The sequence below is a fragment of the Heptranchias perlo genome, chromosome 27, assembly GCF_035084215.1.
Source record: "Heptranchias perlo isolate sHepPer1 chromosome 27, sHepPer1.hap1, whole genome shotgun sequence".
Classification (NCBI taxonomy): domain Eukaryota; kingdom Metazoa; phylum Chordata; class Chondrichthyes; order Hexanchiformes; family Hexanchidae; genus Heptranchias; species Heptranchias perlo.
Window position 1 is genome coordinate 33063054 of NC_090351.1, and position 24469 is coordinate 33087522.

At 41.3% G+C, this 24469-nt stretch overlaps 1 long non-coding RNA gene across 1 annotated transcript in view; it reads right to left on the reverse strand.

The window, feature by feature from the left end:
• Positions 1-2383: 2383 nt before the first annotated feature.
• LOC137344557 (uncharacterized) overlaps positions 2384-24469 on the reverse strand; it is an 88274-nt gene continuing 66188 nt past the window's right edge. Inside the window, exon 3 of the long non-coding RNA XR_010968387.1 lies at positions 2384-2420. This is a non-coding gene — a long non-coding RNA (uncharacterized lncRNA). The remainder of the gene's footprint in view (positions 2421-24469) is intronic.

The following is a 24469-nucleotide window of genomic DNA, read 5'->3' on the forward strand; positions in this document are numbered from 1 at the left end:
AGTGACCTCTTGAGGAAATTAATTTATTTCTACTTATCTCTGCACAGAACGGTGCTAACTATTTAAAAAATATCTGTCTGCCCTCACGCACATACACAAGTATAGATAATTGGTGCTGTTGCTCTTGCAAAGATTGGTGGACTGGCTTCTGTTTACAGGCAGTGCTTTCTGGAAGGTACAAGGATACAAATTGCACATAGTTTCAAACTTAGCCACTTTCTTTCAATTTCTGTACTGGGATAAAGTCCAGGGTTTTGTTGCTCCAGGTCTGTATTGTCCTTGGCTTGGATCTGGTTGTCTGGCCTTTTATTGACAGTAATCCATTTGTCTCTTTTGGCATTCTACCCAACTGCCAATGTATCCATTTCTTCCACTCTCCACGTTGTCCACACAGCAGCTGCTGGCAGAAACATGCAGAGACTCCTGACGAGATTCATCACTAGAACGTAGTCATTATTCTTTCTTTTTTCTAAGAAATCTGCATGATTAACAACTACAGTGCAAGTACGTGTCATATAAGAAGAATACTCCATAAGCTTCAACAGAATATTAAAAATTCCCATCAGTCAGCAAGATCTCTCATGACTTTGTGGCTCATTAACTATTGGGTCCTCCTTTGCAAGTGGGAATATTCCCAAGCTTCCTTTGAAGGACATGGAATATCCTTAATGGAGCGACAAGTACCTTGTTTATACTGAGCTGCTCATGACAGAGTGAGTCCATTATAGATTCTTCTTGTAATAATTATTTTGAATTTGTCAAAATGTTACCTTCTATCCTGCTGAGGACAGTGTAAAGATATTTGTTACACTCAAGTGCAGAAATACCAGTGGAAATAAAAATCCGACTTCCCCAATAATATCACAGTGGCAAAGTAGCATCTCAAAGCTGCTACATTTCATTTTATCGGGTGAACAAAAGCTTTCTGAAAACTAACTAAAGAGGGATCCTACGATGAGTTGCTGGATAAATGCACCCGCTGGGTCGTACTGACAAGAAGGCTGCTAAAACCCTCATCCATGCCTTTGTTACCTCTAGAATCGACTAGTCCAAAGCTCTCCTGACCGATCTTCCACCTTGCACTCTCTGTAGACTTGAGCTCATCCAAAACTCTGCTGTCCATATCCTAACTTGAACTAATTCCCGTTCGCTGACCTACATTGGCTTCGGGTCCGACAACACCTTGATTTTAAAATTCTCATCCTTGTTTTCAAATCCCTCCATGGCCTCGCCCCTCCCTATCTTTGTAACTTCCTCCAGCCCTCCAATCCTCCGAGATCTCTGCGCTCCTCCAATTCTGACCTCTTGCGCGTCCCCAATTTTAATCACTCCACCATTGACAGCCGTGTCTTCAGCTGCCTAGGCCCTCGGCTCTGGAAATCCCTCCCTAAACCTCTCTGCCTCTTTGTGTCTCTCCTCCTTTTAAGACGCTCCTTGAAACCTACCGTTTTGACCAAGCTTTTGGTCACCTGGCCTAATATTTCCTTACGTGACTTGGTGTCAAATTTTGTTTGATAATGCTCCTGTGAAGCGCTTTGGGTCGTTTTTCTATGTTAAAGGCACTGTATAAATGCAAGTTGTCATCTGATCCTTGGTCTGAGATAGATGATACTAAATACACTACAATTTTCCTTACTGTCCTTGGTTTAATATCACTGTCCATGCTGGATGAGGGCAAGATGAAACAAATCTCAAACCCCACTGCCAATTAACCTGCCACCAATCATTATCTAGGCTTAGATATTGTTTGGCCATTTGGTTAAAGTGTGGTAGGGCTGCTGGCATGTATGGAATTGCACCCCAGCATAGGTGAGTGCCTTCAGGAAAGGAGTGAAGAAAACTGGGGAGTTGGGGTTGTGGGGGGGGAGGTGGTGGAAGGGAGTAGGAAATTCTGCATGAGTCGAGGGTTATGGGTTTAAAAAGCAAAATCACAGACATACTGAAAATGATAGTGCATTAAGAAAGTGCAAAAGACTTCATGGAAAATCTACAGACATGTAATCAGAAAAGGAAAATGAGCAGTCCTGCTGAGAAACCAGTAGATTTTATTCTGAGGGCTCCAACCAGAGATATAAATCAATCTCTTTTCCTTTCATTTACACAGTCTGATCATGAGAAGACCCTGCTGCTCATGGATTGCCCCCAGTTTTCCTTTTGGCTGGTTTTACATTGTTTTACACTGTCTAGGTCGTTGTGACCTATTGTAGGAACAGTTTGTTTTACTGTTTTCAGTTCTACTTACAACAAATAACCAAGTAACTATTTTACAATCCCTTTTGCTAAGAAAATTAATATTTGTCATTTAAAAATTAATTTTCAATTAATTACTCATTTTTAAAATGATGTTCTTGCCTCACAAAGTGGTCAAGTTTGCAGGTGACACCAAACTGGAAGAGACAGCGAAACCGGAAGAAGCAGCTCTGAAATGACAGAATGAATTGGGCAAAGTATGTAAGTGGGCACAACAATGGCAGATGACATTTAATGCAGACACATGTAAAGTATTGCACATAGGAGGGGAAAATAGGCAACACACATACCCATGAATGGTGTTGATGAAGCTGAAAGAGACCTAGTAGACTTGACGCTCAATGTATCTAACCAATGCAGAACAGCAATCAACAAAGCCAATAGAATGTTGAACAGCAGAGCCAAAACAGTAGAATATAAATTAGAGGAAGTCATCATCAAACTGTACAGCACTCTGCTCAAATCCCACCTTGAGTACTGCATCCAATTCTGGTTGCCAGAGACACTAGGGAGACATCCAAGTGCTGGAAGCGTTGCAGAGAAGAGCCATGAGGCAGATCCTTGGTGTCAAAGGTTTCAGTTATGAGGACGCTCTGGAGAAGAAACTTAGGCTTTTCAGCCTGGAAAGGAGACATCTTGAGAGGTGACCTTATTGAGGTATACAAGATGGTGAAGTGAATGGATAGCTAAATCAGGAATATTATTTTAACTTAAATTGCAAGAGAAGGGCAAAGGAACACAGGTTCAAACTAGTAAAGGGTCAATTTAGGACTGATATCAGGATGGAATGATCTACTCCATCAATCTATGGAATAGACATCCAGATAGGGTAATGGAAGTGAAAATCCTGGAATCTTTTAATAACCAATTGGATGCTGCAATGGGGGATCTTTAGGATCTTTTGTGATGGATGAACTAAGATGGACCGAATGACCTGCCTCATCTGTAATTATCTTATGATCTTTTTCCACCTACTAGCCAAAGGTTCTGAGGCCAACCATTGCCCTGGTTGGGAGCTGATTGGGAAATGTCAGTACAACGCCAGACAATGTATTTATCCAGTCACCTATTTTTTCCTCCTCTTAATTAAAACAGACAGAAAGATGCTTTGGGAGCTGTTGAAATTTTACTTCAAAAAACAAACTCTGAAATTATTCCATATATTGGAAGGCCTGTTCCAAAACACCTAGTTTGCTGACATTATAATGGATATTCCGCGAGTTGAGTTTTCACTGATTTTGCAATATAATGATAACATGTTAGTTTTGTCATCCATCTCCTTGGGACTGAGCCACTGTACTTATACACCCACCAACACAAACCAAATTTCATTATTGATTATCTTTGTTGCTGTCAGCTGTCATGTCACATTATGTCCTATACTTGATTATACAAAATACAGTGACAGGCATACCTGATATATGACTGTAAAGCATTGTTTACTAAGACTGATGGGCTACCCCTCTGTAGTAATGCTTTCGTTGTACTGAGAAGCCTGCATCAAGTGGATAGTGAAAAATGGCTGTTTAAGATTACATTATCCATTGCATAGAGGATAATGACTCATCAGATTAATTATAAAGCAGTAATCCAATTGAGGGGTTTTGATGATGATCACAAACCACAAATGCAAAACAGAGGAATAGGATTTTTCCCACTTCCTTTGATAATCCTAAATGGCCAGTCTGTTTTGAAACCACAATTCATGGCCTGTAAAGCAAAAAAAAACCCTTGGCTACCAATGTCGCTAAAAGGAGGTGGCTGCTTAGTGCAAAATGGTGATTCATTCAATCGGGTTTGACTGCAGTTCCACTGCTTGTGCTCTTTTATTTTCTTTGCACATTTAGCATGCTCTACTTGCTTTGTCAACATGGTCATTCAGTTCCGTTGTCAGCCTGCCATTTCTCTTTCATGGTCTTGCCAAGACAAATAGAATTTGGGGCTATTTCCAGGAGATCTTTGCTGATTAATTTGATATCTGTATCAAATCTGCTTCTTGTTTATCATTGACCTGCCTGACCATCCATGTATCTGAACTTTATTTGACATTGATGCAGCGTAATCAGTCAGATATCAATGACAACCTTAATATCATTGCTTTTCCAGCCAAAGCAGCAGTCAACACTTTGGCTGCAAAGACATCAGACAGGGAAGGGCACCATCTCTAATAAGTATTGTTCCCAATGATAGATTAACTTGTTGTCCTACAAGGCTATTTGCTTGCACAAAATACTTTGACCACAGTATCAGTTTGACCCAGTGGTAGCACTCTCACCTCTGAGTTAGAAGGTCATGGGTTCAAGCCCTATTCCAGGGACCTGAGTACATGTTCTAGACTGACATTTTAGTGTTGTACTGAGGGAGTCTGCATTGTTGGAGATGAGATGTTAAGCCAAAGCCTTGTTTGCCTGTTCAGGTAGCAGTAAAAGATCCCATGGCACTATTTAAAGAAGAGTAGGGGAATTCTCCTGGTGTCCTGACCAACATTCATCTCTCAATCAACAGCACTGCAACAGATTAACTGATCGTTTATTATTGTTATCTGTGGGATCTTTCTGTGTATAAATTGCCTGCCATGTTTGCCTAAAGCACGATGATAGTCATGATGTGGAGATGCCGGTGATGGACTGGGGTTGACAATTGTAAACAATTTTACAACACCAAGTTATAGTCCAACAATTTTTATTTGAAATCTACAAGCTTTCGGAGGCTTCCTCACACTTCAAAAGTGATTAATTGGCTGTGAAAAGTTTTTCATTGGCTGTAAAGTTCTTTTAGAGAGTGTGAAGAGCACTATATAAATGCAAATTCTTCCTTTAACTCTGGACACAATGGCCTGATTTCAAGAAGCTCTTGCAACAAATTTGCTGTCATCAAGTTTCTTATAAAGTTTGGTGATGCTGTAGAGTATAGCAGTAAAACATGGCATCAGCTAAAAAGTTTAGATCACACATTTCTTTGTAAAGTTTCAGCAATCTGCAGGATTTTACCCTATCCCAGCAACACATTCCAAACTCCTTTACTGCACATCTTTGAAATGGTAGAATCTCATTGCTCTGTGCTGGCAGGAGAAGAAGCAGAACTAGAATCAGCTTGAAGACAGCATGACTATCTTTACCTTTCCCCTTTTCACACGTTAGACTGTATATTGGATTGCTTTCCTAGCACTTTCCATTGCCAAAACCTTTGTGAATAATCTTGGACTAAAGCATTCATCTAATGGTAAGTAATGTGCAATTTTTTGTTGCTTTTTCTTGTTAAATGTTAACATGGATATTTCTTGTGTTGATTACAAAGCCATCTGAGTGTTGTACTATCCTGGCACTTCAGGGTGGAGTGTCCTGAAACTACTATGGTTTTGGAGGTTATACAGCATAAAATTATCAGGGCCAGAGTGATTTCTTGGACTAGTTTTGATCGCGTAAGCGGGTCGGAGAGAAATTTCCCAGATTTTTTTCCCCCCCAAATTGGCCTGGGTTTTCAGGTGGGGTGGGGAGTGTATATATTGCGATGCACAAGGTATCACAATTATGTGGGAAAGGCTGGATGGACCAGAGGGTCTTATCCTGTCCATCATTGTTCATGGTTTACCACTTACCTCGGGCAGTTTTACAACCAAGGAAGTCATAGAGGCTATTGTTCCTCTGGAAACTCATCAGTTCAGGTGTTGACATCTGTTCTTGTTCCAGCAGCAGACAATAGCATTGACCTTATCTGTTAAACATCTTGAGTTTTATATTGAAGTACACTGAATTTTAAAATACACCAATTACATAGTAACAGATGGGATGAGATGAATGATGCATTGTCAGTAGTGATGACTACTTCTGTTCTGTTGCTCATTTCCCAGTCTGTGCACAGTGAAGTGATAGTGCAACATTTATATTACCAGAATGCTTTAGGCAATGTACATTTTGTTAAAAAAGACTTACATTCCCAAAGCACCTTATCATACCTCAGAACTATCTCAAAGCGCTTTACATAGAATGAATTACTTTGAAGTGCAGTGACTGTTGATATGTGGACAAGGACAACAGTGATTTTGCTGACAGAAAGGTCCCACAGACAGCTGTGACATAAATGTCTGGTTAATCTTGGCATTGTTTGAGAGAGGATTGTTGGCCAACACAACCCGTTCTTCTTCGAATAATGCCACGGGATCTTTAAAGTCCACTATCAAAACAAGCTAACGGGGTCTCAGCTTAACATATTATCTGAAGGACTGTTCCTCTGACAACGCAGCACTTCCCTCAGCACTGCACTACAAGGTCGGTTTGGACAGCATGCTTAATTCATGGAGTGAGGCTTGAATACACAACCTTCTAACTTAGACGGGAGAATGCTGACAGCTGAGTCAAACTGGCACAAATGATCGAGTGCTGCTGCTCTAGATCCAATATAAAACCGTAGTCAATGTTATGTAATGAGTTAATCCCAACAAGTACACGTGGTAAACAATGCAGTGCTTCAGTTCTGATCCCATAGAGCTAAACTCCTCCGATTCAACTGCAAATGAAACTTGCCTTCAAATGCCATGCATGGATCCAATCCAGCCACATTTTAGTATATGTCTATAGTTGAGATGACTAACAGTTGCCTGTAGATTGAGAACCAAGTATAGCGAATGTGAGTGCTTGATAAAGAAGTAGGAGCTGCCAATTTTCTCAGCATGCCTCCTCTCCTATTATTGATATTGCTGTTTTCAGTACAGCAGGTACTAGATTTCTTCACTGGGGTCGGATGTTACACGAGCCGTATGTCATGAACATTTAGTACCAATTTGATGGGTGACGAGTAATTTGAGGTTTGTTTTGAATTAATAAACAAACCCAAATAATTGCTCATCAGATTACAGAAAAATGAATTTGCTAAGATCTGACTTTTGCACATTTCCTTTAAATATGTCTGAAAATACAATTGACAGCTTAATTTTATTCTTTTCATTTTCTCCCCTCTTTAAGTACCTCTCCAAAACAGTTTCACATCTGAGAGGTCAGACAGCAGGAAGTGGGAGGTGGGCTGACATCCCAACTTTCCCTTCGTGTTGCTACAGATATTTTCCTTTTGCACTTTTCCAATCTTCTCACTTGTGTCATGAAGTACTCTGAATCTGGCTGAAGTACGGTTCCAGGGGTGTTGGCAGCCCTCTGCTACCTTTCACTGATGGACATTCTTCATGCGTGAGCCTAAGCAGTGAGAGTTGGCAGCCTGTTTGACCAGTACAGAGAACCAAAGCCAGAGCTCCATCTTCACCCAACACTCGCACACAGACACTTTTAGCAGATGTCTCCGGAAAGTAATCAGACATGGGAATCCTGCCTGTTTCTTTTTCCTCTCCACTCTGGCCTGTGATCAGAGACGCCCAGTTGCTGCACCCTAGTGTTGCCCTTGCTGAAATTAGCACAGACTGAAGATCAAACCTGGGGACCTCCCTAGTCTGTGTGGCTCATACAGAACTGGAAACACTCACTGAGCCATCGGGGAGCTGTTTTGTCTACTTGTAAAAATAGCTTGTAGAAAAAAAACAAGTCCAATGTAATAGAAGCTTGAATATTATTGAAGGTATCGTCTACTGTGGGAATTAAATGCACCCAGGGACAAATTTAGATTCGGTTTTGTGCAGGATAAAAGCAGCATCTGGTGTAGAAACAATCTTTGCAAAGGGGAGAATGCTCAGACTATCCTTTTCCCACACAATGCAAATATTTGAGATTTAAATTTGAAAGAAAAATCTGTTTTGATTTTTCTGGTCTTTTAATGGGGATTTTTATGACAAGTCTTTTTTAGTCCATGCTTTTCCTCTGTTGAACCCCATTGCTGTCAATGTGTTGTCAGTTGTTAATCAGACCCCAACTTAAATGCCGTTCTGGGCACCCAGTCACAGGAAGAATATTAGTCTTTGAGTGGGTATGGAGGCTACCAACCAAGATGATTCAGGTCAGAACATTGAATGCAGGAGTTGGGATGTCTTGTTGAAGTTGTACAGGGCATTGGTGAGGCCACACTTGGAGTACTGTGTACAGTTCTGGTCACCCTATTATAGAAAGGATATTATTAAACTAGAAAGAGTGCAGAAAAGATTTACTAGGATGCTACCGGGACTTGATGGTTTGACTTACAGGGAGAGGTTAGACAGACTGGGACTTTTTTCCCTGGAGAGCAGGAGGTTAAGGGGTGATCTTATCGAAGTCTATAAAATAATGAGGGGCATAGATAAGGTAGATAGTCAAAATCTTTTCCCAAAGGTAGGGGAGTCTATAACGAGGGGGCATAGATTTAAGGTGAGAGGGGAGAGATACAAAAGGGTCCAGAGGGGCAATTTTTTCACTCAAAGGGTGGTGAGTGTCTGGAACGAGCTGCCAGAGGCAGTAGTAGAGGCGGGTACAATTTTGTCTTTTAAAAAGCATTTGGACAGTTACATGGGTAAGATGGGTATAGAGGGATATGGGCCAAGTGCAGGCAATTGGGACTAGCTTAGTGGTATAAACTGGGCGACATGGACATGTTGGGCCGAAGGGCCTGTTTCCATGTTGTAACTTCTATGATTCTATGATTCTATGATTCTAAGTTATGATGAAAGGTTAAGGTACTTAATGTCTTTGGAAAAGAGAAGACGACAAGGTGATATTATTGGCAATCGCTTCATAATCTTCAAAACTTCATAGTTGATCCAGTAAAATTGTTCACAAGGACAAAGAGTTCATGTGTCAGGGGACACAAGTTAAATATTAAAAGTAAGAAGGGACGTTTAATGGAACATTTTTACGCCAAGAGTAATAATTTGAAATGAACAGCATAAATAGATTTAGTGGGTATAAATTTGGCTGCTGCTTTTGCCTGTATAACAAAAGTGATTTCAAAAGTAATTTATTATCTGTGAAGCACTTTGGGACGTCTTGAAGATGTGAAAGGTGCTGTATCCATTCAAGTTCTTTCTTTCAACAGGCAAGTTTTTCTGGAGAAAGGGTTAAGAGAAATGGTGAGAAGGAAGGTAAGTGAGGTTGAAACTAATCAGAAAGAGATAGCTTTGTTGGGCTAATTGGCCTTTCCTGTTCTAAAGCTTTTTAAATTTTGTGTTATATTTTATCCCTCACTCAGAAACATAGGTTAGTATTAGATAAGCATTTCTCCAAAGCAGAATTTCCGTCAATTCAACTGACAAGATTTGTGCTTCTGTGGGACAATCAGATCCTGCTCGCTATTCCTCCTCTCTGAAAGCGAGGTGTCCACTATTTTGAGGTGCTCCATGAAGTGACTTGCCAATGAAATTCAACCATGAGGGGGTTTAGGTTCCATGTGTAAGCTGATGACACCTAGCTCTACCTCACCACCAGCTCTCTGAACCCCTCAATTGCCTCTTTGATGCCAGACTGCTTGTCTGACATCCAGTCCTGGATGAGCCTAAATTTCCTTCAATTAAACATTGGGAAGACTGAAGCTATTGTCTTTGGCCCCCGCCACAAACTCTGTTCCCTAGCCATCCCTTCCCTGGCCACTGTCTCAAGCTGAACCAGACTGTTCGCAACGTTGGCGTCCTATATGACCCTGAGCTGAGCTTCGAATCCAATATCCTCTCCATCACAAAAGACTGCCTACTTCCACCTCCATAATTTTGCCCGTCTCCACCCCTGCCTCAACCCATCTACAGCCAAAACCCTCATCCATGCTTTTGTTACCTACAGGCTCAACTATTCCAATGCTCTCCCATCTTGACGGCTGGTCTCCCATCTTCTACCCTCCGTAACCTTAGGTCTGCTGCCCGTATCCTAACTCACACCATGTCCCATTCACCCATTTCTCCTCCAGCCCTACAATCCTCCGAGAACTCTCCATTCCTCCAAATCTGCCCTCTAGGGCATTCGCCGCTTCCTTCCCCCCCGCCATTGGCTGCCATTGCCTTCAGCCGTCTAGGCCCTAAGCTTTGGAATTCCCGCCCTAAACCTTTTCACCTCTCTGTCCTCCTTTAAGATGCTCTTTAAATTCTATCTCTTTGACTAAGCTTTTGGTCACCTGTCCTAATGTCTCCTTATATGGCTCGGTCAATTTTTGTCTGATTACGTTCCTGTGAAGTGCCTTGGGACATTTTACTGCATTAGAGGCGCAATAGAAATGCAAGTTGTTGTTGTTATTTGGAGGATTAAGCAAAATTGGGATTCCAACTTAGAGCCCAATTCTCCACCTGGCAGGTTACCGTTCCCCTTGGACATTTCCAAAGTAGGAAGTGCTGTTTGAGGCATTGTTTTCAAATTCATGAAAATGAATGCTCATGGAAACAAAATATTTGGAAAAGTGCCACAAACTAGCCTAATTTAGTGAGAATGTTGCCAACTGCAGCTTTTAAAATAATCAAAGATCAGAAATGAAAAATGTAACAAAAGACCTATCGAGTTGAAGGAAGAAACTATTTGTCTCTCCTGATTTTATGGTCTGTCTGCATGGCTCCTTTTGTTCTTCACACACTGTTATTAATCTTCACCAAATTCTAACGTGGGAAGCTTTAAATTAAAATGGAACATCTGAATTAAATAAAACTCCAAATTGCGAAAGACTGTTAATGATTTCATAGCTGCTATTATAATAGGAAAATGTGTTTCCTGCAATGCCATTGAATTAAAATTCTGAAATAAAAACCGTCCGTGCATAGTACTATGAGCTTTTCCATGCCCCTGTAATCTTTGTGACAGTGATAATGTAGAACACAGTACACTATGTCCCTTTGTAACTTCAACTCCTATGTGCCAAACGCATCGGGATAATTGACTTATTTGCTACTACCTGCATTTTGTTCTGTCTCTATGGTGATTATGTAATTCAGGAGGGTTTCCACACCAACAATGAAATTCCCATGAGAATAACAGGAAGCGGTACATAAGCAGACCAGATGGCAAGCCTGTCTTCAGCTTTCTACGGGTGTCCAGCCCACTTAAGCTGCTTGGTGTGCTGATGAGGGATTCGAGACCTGGCTATTCTGCGCACTGATCAAAGCGTTTCAATCAGTGAGTCAGTTGGGGGTAATTTTAACTTTGGGCCATGGTGTAACATGGGTGATATTGAACTAGTTGTCCGTTATATATTACGCCTGATTTCCCTTTCCATTGAAGCCAATAGAGGAGTAGATCGGGCGGGGTTTATAATGGTCGGCCGATTCAACATCGCCCTGACAAATAAAATTACCACCACAGTGTGAGTGAGCTGGGGAAAGAAATAGTTCAGAAGGCTGATGAGTTGATGTCATTATGTAGCTTTCCAAAGCTTAAAGAACGGGAGAGCGGCCATTCTTGTATGAAGCTGCAGATAAATACGGAATGGCTGAAGGATCATAGAATGATACTGCACAGAAGGAGGCCATTCGGCCCATCGTGCCTGTGCCGATGCTAAATGGTTTTATGGTCAGAAGCTTTTAATTAAATCAAATCTATCTAAATAAAAGTTTTAAGTCTGTAAGAATTAATTAATCTGGCATTTCTGCTGGCGTTCTGATTGGTGCTGACCAAATGGCATTGACACTGCTTCCAGGCTGTAGTTGTGATAGTGACATATTTTACCCGCTGGTTTATAGGGGTGATTTTGTGAGGCTCTGCTGAGGGGGGGAAGCCTTGCTAGTGCCAAATGCTGATCAGGGAGTCGAGGCTACAGTGTTGTAACCCTATCTCCAACCCAGACTCATGTCTAGCGAGACTCTGCATTGACAATGGAGCCTCACAAAAGTACTCCTTATTTCCCTTTCTTTACTTTATTCCCCACCCATATATCTGCTGTTTCAGTCGACCATTCTTACTGAGATGAATGCTGACTGTCGCATCGACTTCCAATTTGTACTTTGTAAAAAGTACAGCCCCGGTTTCAGACGAGTGTGGGTCCAACTCAGCGTGAGCAATGGCACGGGAGAAAGTCTTTTTGTTTTTATTATATGTCGTAAATGTTCTTAAAATGAGTGTTTATTGTATGTAAGGGCTTTCTTCTTTCTTTTACTATGGGGGAGAAAACAGCAACCCAAACAGAAATATTAGCATTGATTGGCCGTGTGTGATCCTACCCTCTCAGCAGGGAGCTATGCTTGATGGAAGCTCAGGTTGGCCAGTTGGGGCTACAGTGTTGTAGCCCTCGCTCCAGCCCACGCTCTCCCCACACAGGGCGAGCAGAATCCTGGGATCGCCTCTTCAATCTCTTGCATACAGCGGTTCCAAAGCAAGCTAACAATCTCTTGTTATTAGAGCATGAATCTATGGAAAATCTATGACATCTGTTGGACCCACTTATAATTTCTCCAAGTTTATCAACCACTGGGGTCTAAATTGTAAACAATTTTACAACACCAAGTTATAGTCCAGCAATTTTATTTTAAATTCACAAGCTTTCGGAGGCTTCCCCCTTCGTCAGGTGAACGATCGTTCACCTGACGAAGGGGGAAGCCTCCGAAAGCTTGTGAATTTAAAATAAAATTGCTGGACTATAACTTGGTGTTGTAAAATTGTTTACAATTGTCAACCCCAGTCCATCACCGGCATCTCCACATCACGGGGTCTAAATTGTGAGACTTTTGTCCTTGCTACAGTCACCTGAATGAACCACACTCTGTTATGATGCATATTTTACACAAAAGAACTATCTGCAGGACTAATTAATTTCTGGTTCAGTTTTATTTTTTTCTAGCTTTGAGATAACATTGAGAAAATGATATTCTACTCGTCAACCCTTCAATATAAATTTAATTGCACATCAGTGATATGGAGCATGCCAGCTGTCAAATGCATGAACAAAAGTGGACCCCAGGCACTTTCTCCCTCAAAAAAAATAATGTTGCATGTTAGGCTTTTCCAAATTTCCATTATTCTAAATGTAAGCCATTGAGGTTTTATTTTGTTCTCCACACCTGCTCTGTACTGTGATTTCGAAGGGAATCACATTTGAGCCTGAAATTCCTCTTCTAATTTAAAAAAGGGAGAGCTTTTCTCTGTAATTAATGACCTGCTAAAATAATCAATGGATATAATTTCTGAGGATGCGATTAGCTGGTTGTTCATTGCAGAGAAAAACAGAAGCTCCAATTTTTATTTCTGTGGTCTGAGAAAAAAGTTAACCCTTTTGGGGAGAGTGATTTGTTCTATTGCAAGTTGTTTTACATTGATAAACATTTCAACAGTTCTAAAGCATTTTTTCCTCTTATTTTCTCAACTAATAAAAATGTATGTGTCAAGATCAAATAATCTGAAGCATCCTTAGTCCCCTGTTTCCCACAAATGCCTCCATCTTGTCTAGTCTTTTGATGCACACAAAAGCTGAAGTGTTTAGCCGACTCTTTCTTACAAAAGATGCCATTCCAATAAAATGGTGTATTTAATGGGTTGTAAACAAAAGTAGTTTAGTGGGTGGTGGGATGGGGTTGGCGGTGGAGGTGGGGGCGGTGGAGGTGGTATGAGAATAGAGAAAATAAACAAAAGGGGAAGTTTATGACCTTTTTCAGTTTAAGACAAAAGATCTGGGAGTAAGTGGCTTCCACTGTTGTGCTGTCTGCTATGGAAATGAATCAGTGTGAATGGATTTTTAAGCTGCAGGACCTCCCCGTGTGGGGCAGTACTGAGTCTGATGGCTCGGTGGATAATGCACTATGTGGTATGGTGCTAAGCCACACAGACTAGGAAAGCCCCTGGTTCAATTCCTGTTCTGTGCTGAACTAGCTGATCTCGGCCAGCACACTAAAGAGGGTGCAACAGTTGGCTTCAGCGTCACAAGGATGAGGGAACAAAACAAACAAAATTGGCCATGCTTCCAGCTTCTGATCACAATCCAGTGGAAAGACTTCTGTTGGAAACTCTGCATGTGTGAGCAATAGGGCCGGATTGGCTATGATGCCAAGTGGCTACTTGCGTGAGATACCAAAGAGGTTTCAAGAGAGGGGCAGGAAAATTCTGATTTACAAAGAAAGCTGCAGAATCTCACCATTTTAAAAAAAAATGATGGTCATCTGTGAATATTAATCTGCTGTTTGCTTTTAGTTGCTGACTTGACCTGCTGCATATTTCCAACAATTGCTATTTCTGTTTCTTACTAAGTCTCTTGATGGAGTACATACAGTGTAATTGTTCCCTGCAGAAGAGGCGTCCACAGGTACTGAGTCATGGTGCCAACAAGGGGTTAGACAGCCGGTTTCTTTCTTTAGAGAGGGACTGACAGAGGGGCAAGTCAGGAAAGAATGGAGAGTGAATAACGCAAAGGCAAGTGAGAGGAAAAATCGTAATGGAAAATAACACAATCAGAGTCAATGCAACTGTATAAGGAATAAGAGAACAGCAAAACGAGAGGTACAGTGGGAGTCACAAACATCAGAACAAAGATTATGAGATATGGAGAATGATATATTTATTGGGAGCAACTGCTGGTGAAAGCATGTGGTTTGCTGGAGGAAGTGGATTTATTTGTTTAAAAAACAACAATATTTAACGTGAAGTATATAAGTTATAAAAACACACTAGTTAGTTTGAAAATAAAAAAAAAGCTTTGAGCTGGGATAATCGTTTTTGTTTTGTTTAATGTTCAGTTGCCTGTTACTCAAGAGAAACAGTCTTTAATCGAAGCTAAAAAAAATACAAAAGTGGATTAAGAGGTGGAATAGAAGAGGAGTTTGGCATAAAGGATTCATTACAATGGGGATTGAGCAAAGGGATCAGATACGAATAGGGATGGAGAGCAGAGGGATTAACAGAGGAATTCAATACAAAGGGGTTATATACAAACAAATTTCAATGGATGGTTTAGAAACAAGAGGTTTTTTGAGTTGGGGAGCAAGGGAGATTTTATATATATATATAACGTAAAAGTTCTGTTAGATAAAATAAGTAATACTTTAGTTATTGGTTGAGTAATTGGCTAGGATAGTAACAAATTGGGGAAAAGAGTAAATTGGTGAATTCAGATGGGCCGAAATGCAAAAATATTTATGTTAAGGGTAATGAGGCCATGGAGAAGTGAGGGCAATGTGAGGCGAGTTTGTGTGTTGCAAAATATAAGCAGGTGTGAATTAATGGGGCAGAGGTGAAAAGATTGAAAAGTCTGGACAATTACAACAGGTTTCTCAAGTGTGGTGTATCATGTACACAACAACAACTACTTGCATTTAAATAGCGCCTTTAACATAGTAAAACATCCCAAGGCGCTTCACAGGAGCAATTAACAAACAAAATTAGCCACCGAGCCTCATAAGGAGATATTAGGACAGGTGACCAAAACTCGTCAAACAGCTGTCAAAGCTCCCTGAAGGTTCAGAGGTAAAAGTCACCATCTGAGTCAAACTGTGGAAGTCCCAGGTTTGATCCCCACTCTGTTCTGAGTGAGCTGACATTTTGATCAAAGAGGTAGGTTTTAAGGAGCGTCTTAAAGGAGGAGACAGAGGTGGAGAGGTTTAGGGAGGGAATTCCAGAGCTTGGGGACTAGGCAGCTGAAGGCAAGGCTGCCTATGGTGGAGCGATTAAAATCGGGGATGCGCAAGAGGCCAGAAAGGGAGGAGCGCAGGGAAAGCACTTCTCATGTCTTTGTAAATCTCTCACAAAAGAATATGGGATTTAGCTGGAAACTCAAATTAGCTGTTGATCTGAGGTAATCTTAGCGAGAAGAGAATTGTTTCAATTCTCCCCTGTCCCCTCCTGTCCTGAAGACATGGACTCCCTCATGGGGGTGGGGGCGAGGAGGGAGATGCAGGATGGAGCTCAACAGATGGTGGTCACCATCCAGAGGGGAATCAGAGGGGAGATGAGGAGGAACTTTTTTACACAGCGAGTTGTTATGATCTGGAATGCGCTGCCTGAAAGGGTGGCGGAAGCAGATTCAATAGTAACTTTTAAAAGGGAATTGGATAAATACTTGAAGGGGACATAATTGCAGGGCTATGGGGAAAGAGCAGGGGGAGTGAGACTAATTGGATAGCTCTTTGAAAGAGCTGGCGCAGGCACGATGAGCCGAATGGCCTCCTTCTGTACGGTACGCTTCGTGTTTATATTCGTGTATGAGCCCTTTCCACTGTTAGCAGGCTGTTCAACTGTGGAGGGCATCACAGCTGAGCCACATCTTTCCAACATCCACGCGCATGTATTTCAACATAGGAGCAGGAACATTGGCCAATTTTCCATTCCCCAATGCAGCAATGCCGTGGCCAATGAAAGCACGTCTAGCATTGCCTTGGCAAACGTCAGCTCACTCAGAACAGAGTGGGGATCAGACCTGGGACTTCCGCAGTTTGACTCAGATGGTGACTTTTACCTCTGAACCATCAGGGTGCTTTGACAGTTGATTGACGAGTTTCTGACTCTTCTGAACCATCTATTTTCTTTCTGGCCAACTGGAGTCCAAAACTGCATCTCAAAAGTAGGATGTACCTTCCGTACTGTTGTGGGAACTCCCTTACCCTGTTAAATACAGGAATTCTTATACATGCTCCATATAAGAAGGAAACGATGTTCCGGGTGAAGAGAGGGATACAGCCTCTATAAGAAGTTCAAATAAGGGTAAGAATGACTTAAAGGATAAGCTTCAAATATTTTTATACTTGGGCAATTCCACAGACAGTAGCTTGTAACCAGCCCTCTACTCCCCTGGCACCAGGATCCCCACTATAAAATAGAACTATGTTCACCAAATAAAAGGACGTTTAACATGATAATGAAGAGAAAATAGTGTTGGTTGATGAAAAAAAGTACAGAGGTAAGAAATTTAAAGTACTGTATTATTATGTGGCAGTGACGGAGAACGCTTTGGAATGATAAGGGCTGGAAACAATATATTTTCACAGGGATAACAACTTTGTACTACAATACACAGCTCAGTTAAGATAAGGAGTAGACAGCTCCTTCTAATGTGTATCCAGTGCGTTGCCTAGATACATGTCCATCAGGCCTATGAGTAAATTGTGTGAAACAACTGAACAAATACAATTATCCGTAAATCTACACAGGGTTTTGTTAATAAGGTCAGCACTGTGCAAATAAAGCTGAGAGGGGGTTGGGAATAGACAGTATGGGCTGTCAGATTGTAACAACCTCCCCAATCAACAGCTACATGGCCATAACTGTTAGTGAAGTAATACTGGTAAAAAATACTTTTTTAATTACTTCATTTTTGTCCAAAGAGATATGATCAGAGCTCCCATGAAGGTTTTACAACCTTCTGGACTCAACATTGAGTTCAACAACTTCAGACCATAATCACTGCTCCCATTTTTTTGGACGGCAGGTGCTGGTAATGGTTCTGCTGTTGCCATTTACAGCTCCTCTGGACCCATCTTTTCTTTCTTCACTTGTCCCATTCCCACCCTCCTTGCCTTGCACCATCATCCCTTTTATCATTTAATCACTCCTGCCCTCCACCCTATCACAGACATAGAAACATAGGAAATTGGAGCAAGAGTAGGCCATTCAGCCCTTCGGGCCTGCTCCGCCATTCAAAATGATCATGGCTGATTGTCTAACTTAGTATCCTGTTCCCGCTTTTTCCCCATATCCCTTGATCCCTTTAGCATTAAGAAATATATCTATCTTCTTCTTGAATGCATCTAATGACTTGGTCTCCACTGCCTTATGTGGTAGAGAATTCCACAGGTTCACCACCCTCTGAGTGAAAGACCTTTCCCTTTATTCTTTTCTCCCCTCCCTCCCTTCTTTCCCTGGCTCTGTACTTACTTATAAACTGTTAAATCTCTAACTTCTTTCAGTTCTGATGAAAGGTCATCGACCTGAAACATTAACTCTGTTTCTCCCTCCACAGATGCTGCCTGACCTGTTCAGTATTTCCGGCATTCCCTTTGTTAATCCCATGATGGTTTAATGGACGCGTCCACTGACTGGTGTGTGGTACTGAGTCTTGCACACCAGGCTGAGCTTTACACACCAGGAAGGGCCCAAGTTTAATTCCCAGCCTGAGTTATCTGATCTCAGGGCAGTAGTTGGGGCTGTGGAGGGGACAAATCAGCTGAGATTCCCATTCTTAAATGTTATCCACTGATCCCTGCCAGGAAGTGTGTTTGTACGAATGTTAGGTGAAGACAGGGTTGGGCTAGGTTGTGATGCTTCCCACAGTCCAATAGTCAACCATCACTCACCATCTAGTTGCACACTGGGCAAAGTACAAAAGGCTGCTGGGACCACTTCTCCCGACATTGTTCACAGGTAATCTGGCGCCTGGAGCACAGTTTTAATCTTTAGTTGCTAACCTGATCTCTACATACCCAGCCAGTTGAACATTTCAAGATACATTTCATTTCCCCCCGCCTCTTTTAGTTGAGTGAACACTCTGCTTTTCAAACAAAAACTAAACACTTTTTAACTGTTCTACTTGGGCTGAAAAGAAAATGGACCAAAAAAGCGCACTCCTGCGGAACTCTAGTGGGAGTACGGCACGTATTCGTGTCGGGATTGCCGGCCCACGTGTTTTTGGGGCCAGTAGCTCCAAGATGGGATAAACACCAATATTGGCCTCTCCTGTTCCTCATACCTTGCATGATCCGGCTACACCAGTCTTTTTTTTGTTGTTATGTGTGCGTTTTTAGTTTTTTTTATATTGAGAAACTGGGGCTAAGGGCCAAGGCCCAAAGCCCATGACCCATGCTGTAGACCACTACCATGGTTGCAAAGAATAGGAGAGAAGACGAGGAAATAGTCAATAATCAGTAAATAGTCACTGGGTTTTAAAACTTGGAGCTGATAGATTTGTTGCTCCAGACTCCATTGCTATAATTACATGTGGTTGGACCTGCTGCATCAATCATTATTGGTGTAGTTATAGCTAATGAGCTGATGTATCAGTAACTATTGCTGTAGTTATATATGTGTATACATGCAAATTAGTGTAATTTACTATAATTAGATGTGGTATGGACCTGATATACTGCTCTCTATTATAGTTACGTGTGTATGACCTTGATATACTGGTGTCTATCGTAGTTACATGTGTATGGACTTGATATACTGGTCTCTATTGTAGTTACGTGTGTATGGACCTGATATATTGATCTATATCGTAGTTACGTGTGCATGGAACTGATATACTGGTTTCTATCATAGTTATGTGTGTGTGGACCTTATATGCTGGTCTATATCGTAGTTACATGTGTATGGACCATTTATACTGGTGCCTGGTGCTGCAGCCCAATGCATATGGAACCAATCACATTTCTATTAATTTGGTATTTTGTGACTAATGTTTGAAACAGACTAAACAAAATTTCAGCAAAGATCAAATCAGGAAAATCTATTTTGTAAAAATATTACTACTGAAAAAAAATCATATTATGAGTGTTTTACAATTATCCCATTGAGGATTACAATAAAACTTTTATGACATGATTAAAAATATAATATTTCAATCCATCTCCATAAATTGAAAAATGTAAACTTTTACAAATTTTGTAATTCTACCTTTTTATAACCGTCACTAAAAACATATAGAAAATCAAAATAAAATCTAAACCTACACCTCCTGCGGTAATTGTTTAAAATGCATTGTTTTGAATTCGTCATACTGTTAAGTATTCTGGCCGTTTATACAGCCTATTTATATTGCAGAACAATGTCAAGAAATGGTTCTGCAATATTACTCGAGGGTGTCAGTGCTATGGAAACTACTATGGTCATATTGCGGGGCAGACTCTACAGCTTTGGGACAGCAGTTAAACATCTGCACATGTCCAGTTCATAGAAGTCATAGATTATTACATCGTAGAAACAGGCCATTCAGCCCATCAGATCTACGCTTGTGTTTTTCTCTACCAGAGCCACCTAGTCTAATCCCACTCCTCTGCACGCTCCCCACACCTTTAAATAATCTTTTTCAAAGAACAATCTAATTCCCTTTGAAGATAACTTATGAACTCTGTTTTTAAGTAACGATTTGCGCTCTTATATCTGGGGATGGCACCTGTATCAGTGTTGGAGTAACTTTGTGTCATGTTTTTAAGCACTAATGTCTTTTCTGCTTTGTTACTGACTAACCTTAGTAACAAAAATGCTACATTGTTACAATAGTTAGATGTCCACTAGAATGTGGTGCTACTGTCACCTTGCACCCTCCACAAACTTGAGCTCATCCAAAACTCTGCTGCCTGTATCCTAACTCACACCAAGTCCCGTTCACCCATCACTCCCGTGCTCACTGACCTACATCGGCTCCTGGTCCGGCAACGCCTCGATTTTAAAATTTACATCCTTGTTTTCAAATCCCTCCATGGCCTCACCCCCTCCCTATCTCTGTAACTTCCTCCAGCCCTACAACCCTCTGAGATCTCTGCGCTCCTCCAATTCTGGCCTCTTCCGCAGCCCCGATTTTCATCACTCCACCATTGGTGGCCATGCCTAGGCCCTAAGCCCTGTATTTCCCTCCCTAACCCTCTCTGCCCCTCTACCTCTCTCTCCTCCTTTAAAACCTACCACTGACCAAGCTTTTGATCACCTGTCCTAATATCTCCTTATGTGGCTCGGTGTCAAATTTTGTTTGATAACGCTCCTGTGAAGCACCTTGGGACATTAAAGGCGCTATATACATGCAAGTTGATGTTGTTGTTATACCTGAGACTGAAGTGACAGAAAGCTTCACGATGCTAACATTTCACTGCTCACGTTCAACAAAATAAAAATGAAGCCACTGCAAAAAAGTTAGAAACCCCCAAGAACAATAAGAAGTAGAGCACAGAGTTTCAAATAGTTCCAAGTGGATGTACAACTTATTCTGGGTGCTTGTGTCATTCAGCATATGCAACTTGTTCCAGCGAATTATGAGAACATTATGATGGAATGGTTAATGAAAACTTACAAAACAAGATGTCATGGCCAAGCAATGGAGAGGGGAAGCTAAACGCCACTCTGCAACTTCATATTGATCCCAAAGTCCCACCTTGAGAGGCATGAGAGAACTGGAAACACATGGGGGGAGGGGGAATTATGACTTTGGGTAAGAGTGTAAAATGGGTGATATCGAAGGGCGGCTGAATCCAAATCATCCAAAGTCAGAATTTTACTTTTACTGGTTAGATTGCAAAATTGGCTTCTGTCTGTCTTCTTCCACTAAAACAGTGAAGCACAAGTGTGCACATAAAAACCCTTCCTGCCCAAGGCAAGGCATTCTTTCCTTCTCCTCTCACAACCTTCATTGTTAAGTCAATTGGTACACATGTTGGAATGTGTTACAGATATTCCCATGACTGGCAATCATCATTGTCAACAGCTTGCATTTCGTTGTAGAAAAATTATTCCAAGATGCTTTACAGAGGGAAAAATAGAAAGGACTGGACACCAAGCCTCAGTGAGAGAGTAGTAGGAGAAATGACCAAAAGTGGATATTAAGATGGATTTTAAAAAGGCTTTTAAAGTTGCAGAGGGAAACTCCTCTCCTGTTAGAGAATTGGAAGTGTCAGCTTGTCTCACTGGGAGTACTCTTACCTCTGTCAGAAGGTCATGGGTTCAAGCTCCACTCTAGGATTTAGGCACATAATCTAAACTGACACTTCAGTGCTGAGGGGTTGCTGCATTGTCAGAGATGTCGCCTATTGGATGAGACGTTAAACTGAGGCCCAGCCTGCCTGTTCCAGTGGACGTAAAAGATTCACATGGCACTATTTGAAGAAGAGAAGGAGAATTCTCTCACCCAATACCAGGGAAACAGATTAACTTGTCATTTGTCTCACTGCTGTTTGTGTGACCTTGTGTTCAAACTCGCTACTGCATTTGCCTACATAACAACAGTGATTACACTTCAAAAAGTATGCTGTGAAGTGCTTTAGGATGTTTTGAGGATGTGGAAGATATTATATACAGTAAATATAAATTCTTCAGAGTATCACATAGCAGCATACAAGACACTTTTACACATGTTGCATATTTTCTTTTTGTTTGGGATCAGTGACCTCCATGTGCTGCTTTCCTTTTATGTTTGGATTTCAGTACCAGTCTTCATAGGCACATTGGACTGCTGTGTAATACGGAGTCCTAAGTTACAAACGTATGGGACTGACTCCCTGTGTTTATAAGGCTTTAACCCAACAAAATGTCATAGACCTACATTATCATAGGTCCTAGTGGTTGTGAATTTCTTGTAGGTCCCACTGTTAATTCTTAGGACTGTAGCTGACTATGGGAGAACTACACGTCTCTAGTTGGCTACATCCGTGTCATATAAAAATGGCTCAATCAACTGTGGAAAAACTCCTGACCCAGACTTTCTCAAATGGAGGAACATACCACTGGGGAAAGTGAGCAAATCTCAGGCCCTGAGGCTCATTATGTTCCATAAAACATCAATCCTAAACCTAAATGGTCACAGACCAGTACCGTGTGTAAATTTGAACCCTAGAGTCGGAATTTGTCATTGTTTATGTACAATATGTAAGAGGCTTAAAAAGGATTGGCTCTTCTTGTTTTGAAAACAGGAAACTCAGTCATTCGATTTAATGATTGAGTGATTGAAGCAATTTAAAATGTATTTGGTTTGCAATCAAGAAAAATGGACAAAGGCCAGAGAAAATGTATAATTACAGCCATGACAAAAAAGCCATAATGAATACCCCAAGCACTTCTTTTTTGTTCTTGGATGCTGCCCAGTGAATTGAAGTCAAACTTAGGGCAGGCCTCTCAATTACTGGAAATGTTGTTGACTATCTGTCAATTATCTGATACCTTAATATGGAGATAAATACTTACTCTCTGAAAAGCCACTGAACTTTTTGTTGCTAGGATATCTTCAATAAAACAAGCATCCTCTCTTCCAAACATGGTGACTCATGAAGACAAGTGAGTGAGAATGGGTGAGACAGACAGAAACTGAAAGATGGGAGAGGGAAGTGAATGGAATGGAGTGGAAAAGAAGGATGAGGAAAGGGGGAAGGCCAGGGTGGAAAGGAGGGATAGGGTGGGGAGAGAGGGATTGACAGAGAGGACTGAGGAGGTAGTGGGACTAAGGCCAAGTCCAGAAGCTGTCTGATTGTTTCCTATTAAAGAAAAAAAAGTGCCAAGATGATCACAATTCTTGCTCGCTTCCTGTTTCAAACATTGTATTACTTTTCTGTGGGTCTATTTGAAACTTGACCAGTTGCGTGTTGATTCGTGTCATGTGCCTCAATCAGCCAAATAAAATATCCCAAAAAGATCTACGTGTAAATTAGCTAAAGACTCTGCACGTTAAGTTTCTGTTTGCAGCTGCAATAGCTGATTTGCTACCAATGGATCCTCCTTCGTATTTCAGCTTGGCTCAGTTGGTATCACTCTTTCCCCATAGTCAGAAGATTGTGGGCTCAAGCCTCACTATGGATTTGAGCATACAGTCTATGCTGGTATTTCAATGCAGTACTGACGGAGTGCTGCATTGTTGGTGGTGCCATCTTGGATGAGGTGTAAAACCAAGGCCCTCCCTATCTGCCAACTCTGTATAAACCCTACGGTACTATTCAAAGAAGAGTAGGGAATTGTCCTAGTGTCTTAGCCAATATTCCTTCCTGAACCCATATATCTCTCCAATATGGCTGAAATTTAACAAAGGGTTGCAACAATTCAAACAAAAAGTAAAGTTCCAGTGTTAGGGAATACTTCTATATTACTAAAATATTGTGCCAAACTTGAGCACATTCTTGTACCATTGACCATTTTCCTTTATGAATGGATTACTTTTTGAAGTACAGTCACTTATGAATTGTGGGTAGTGAAAGTGGCCAGCTTTATCTTTGTGTGTGCCATCAACTGTAGGAGAAAGAAAGAGCGTGCATTTATATAGTGCCTTATCATGTTTTCAGAAAGTTCCAAAGTGCTTTACAATGGCTGGATATTTTTGGGATGCAGAGACTGTTATGAATTATGGATTCCAGGACACAAGAGTAAAATGACTTGCTGCATCATTTCACTTTAAAGGTTACCAATGTCCTCACGGGGAGGTTCGTTAGTGCTGTTGGGGTGGGGAGGAGGTTAAATTAATTTGGCAGGGGGATGGGCACCAGGATGGAGCATTGGAAAGGAGAAACAAGGGGCACAAAGGATCGGGAGAGAGCAAGAAGTAGTATGGTATTAGGTGGGAGCAGACCAAGAGAGAGTACAAGAAAGTCTAAGACTGGTTTACAGTGCATGTGTGTAAACGCACAAAACGTGGTAAACAAAGTTGGTGAGCTGCAGGCGCAAATGGCCACATGGGAATACATTGTAGTGGCGATAATGGAGACCTGGCTCAAAAAAGGGCAGGATTGGGTATTGAATATTCC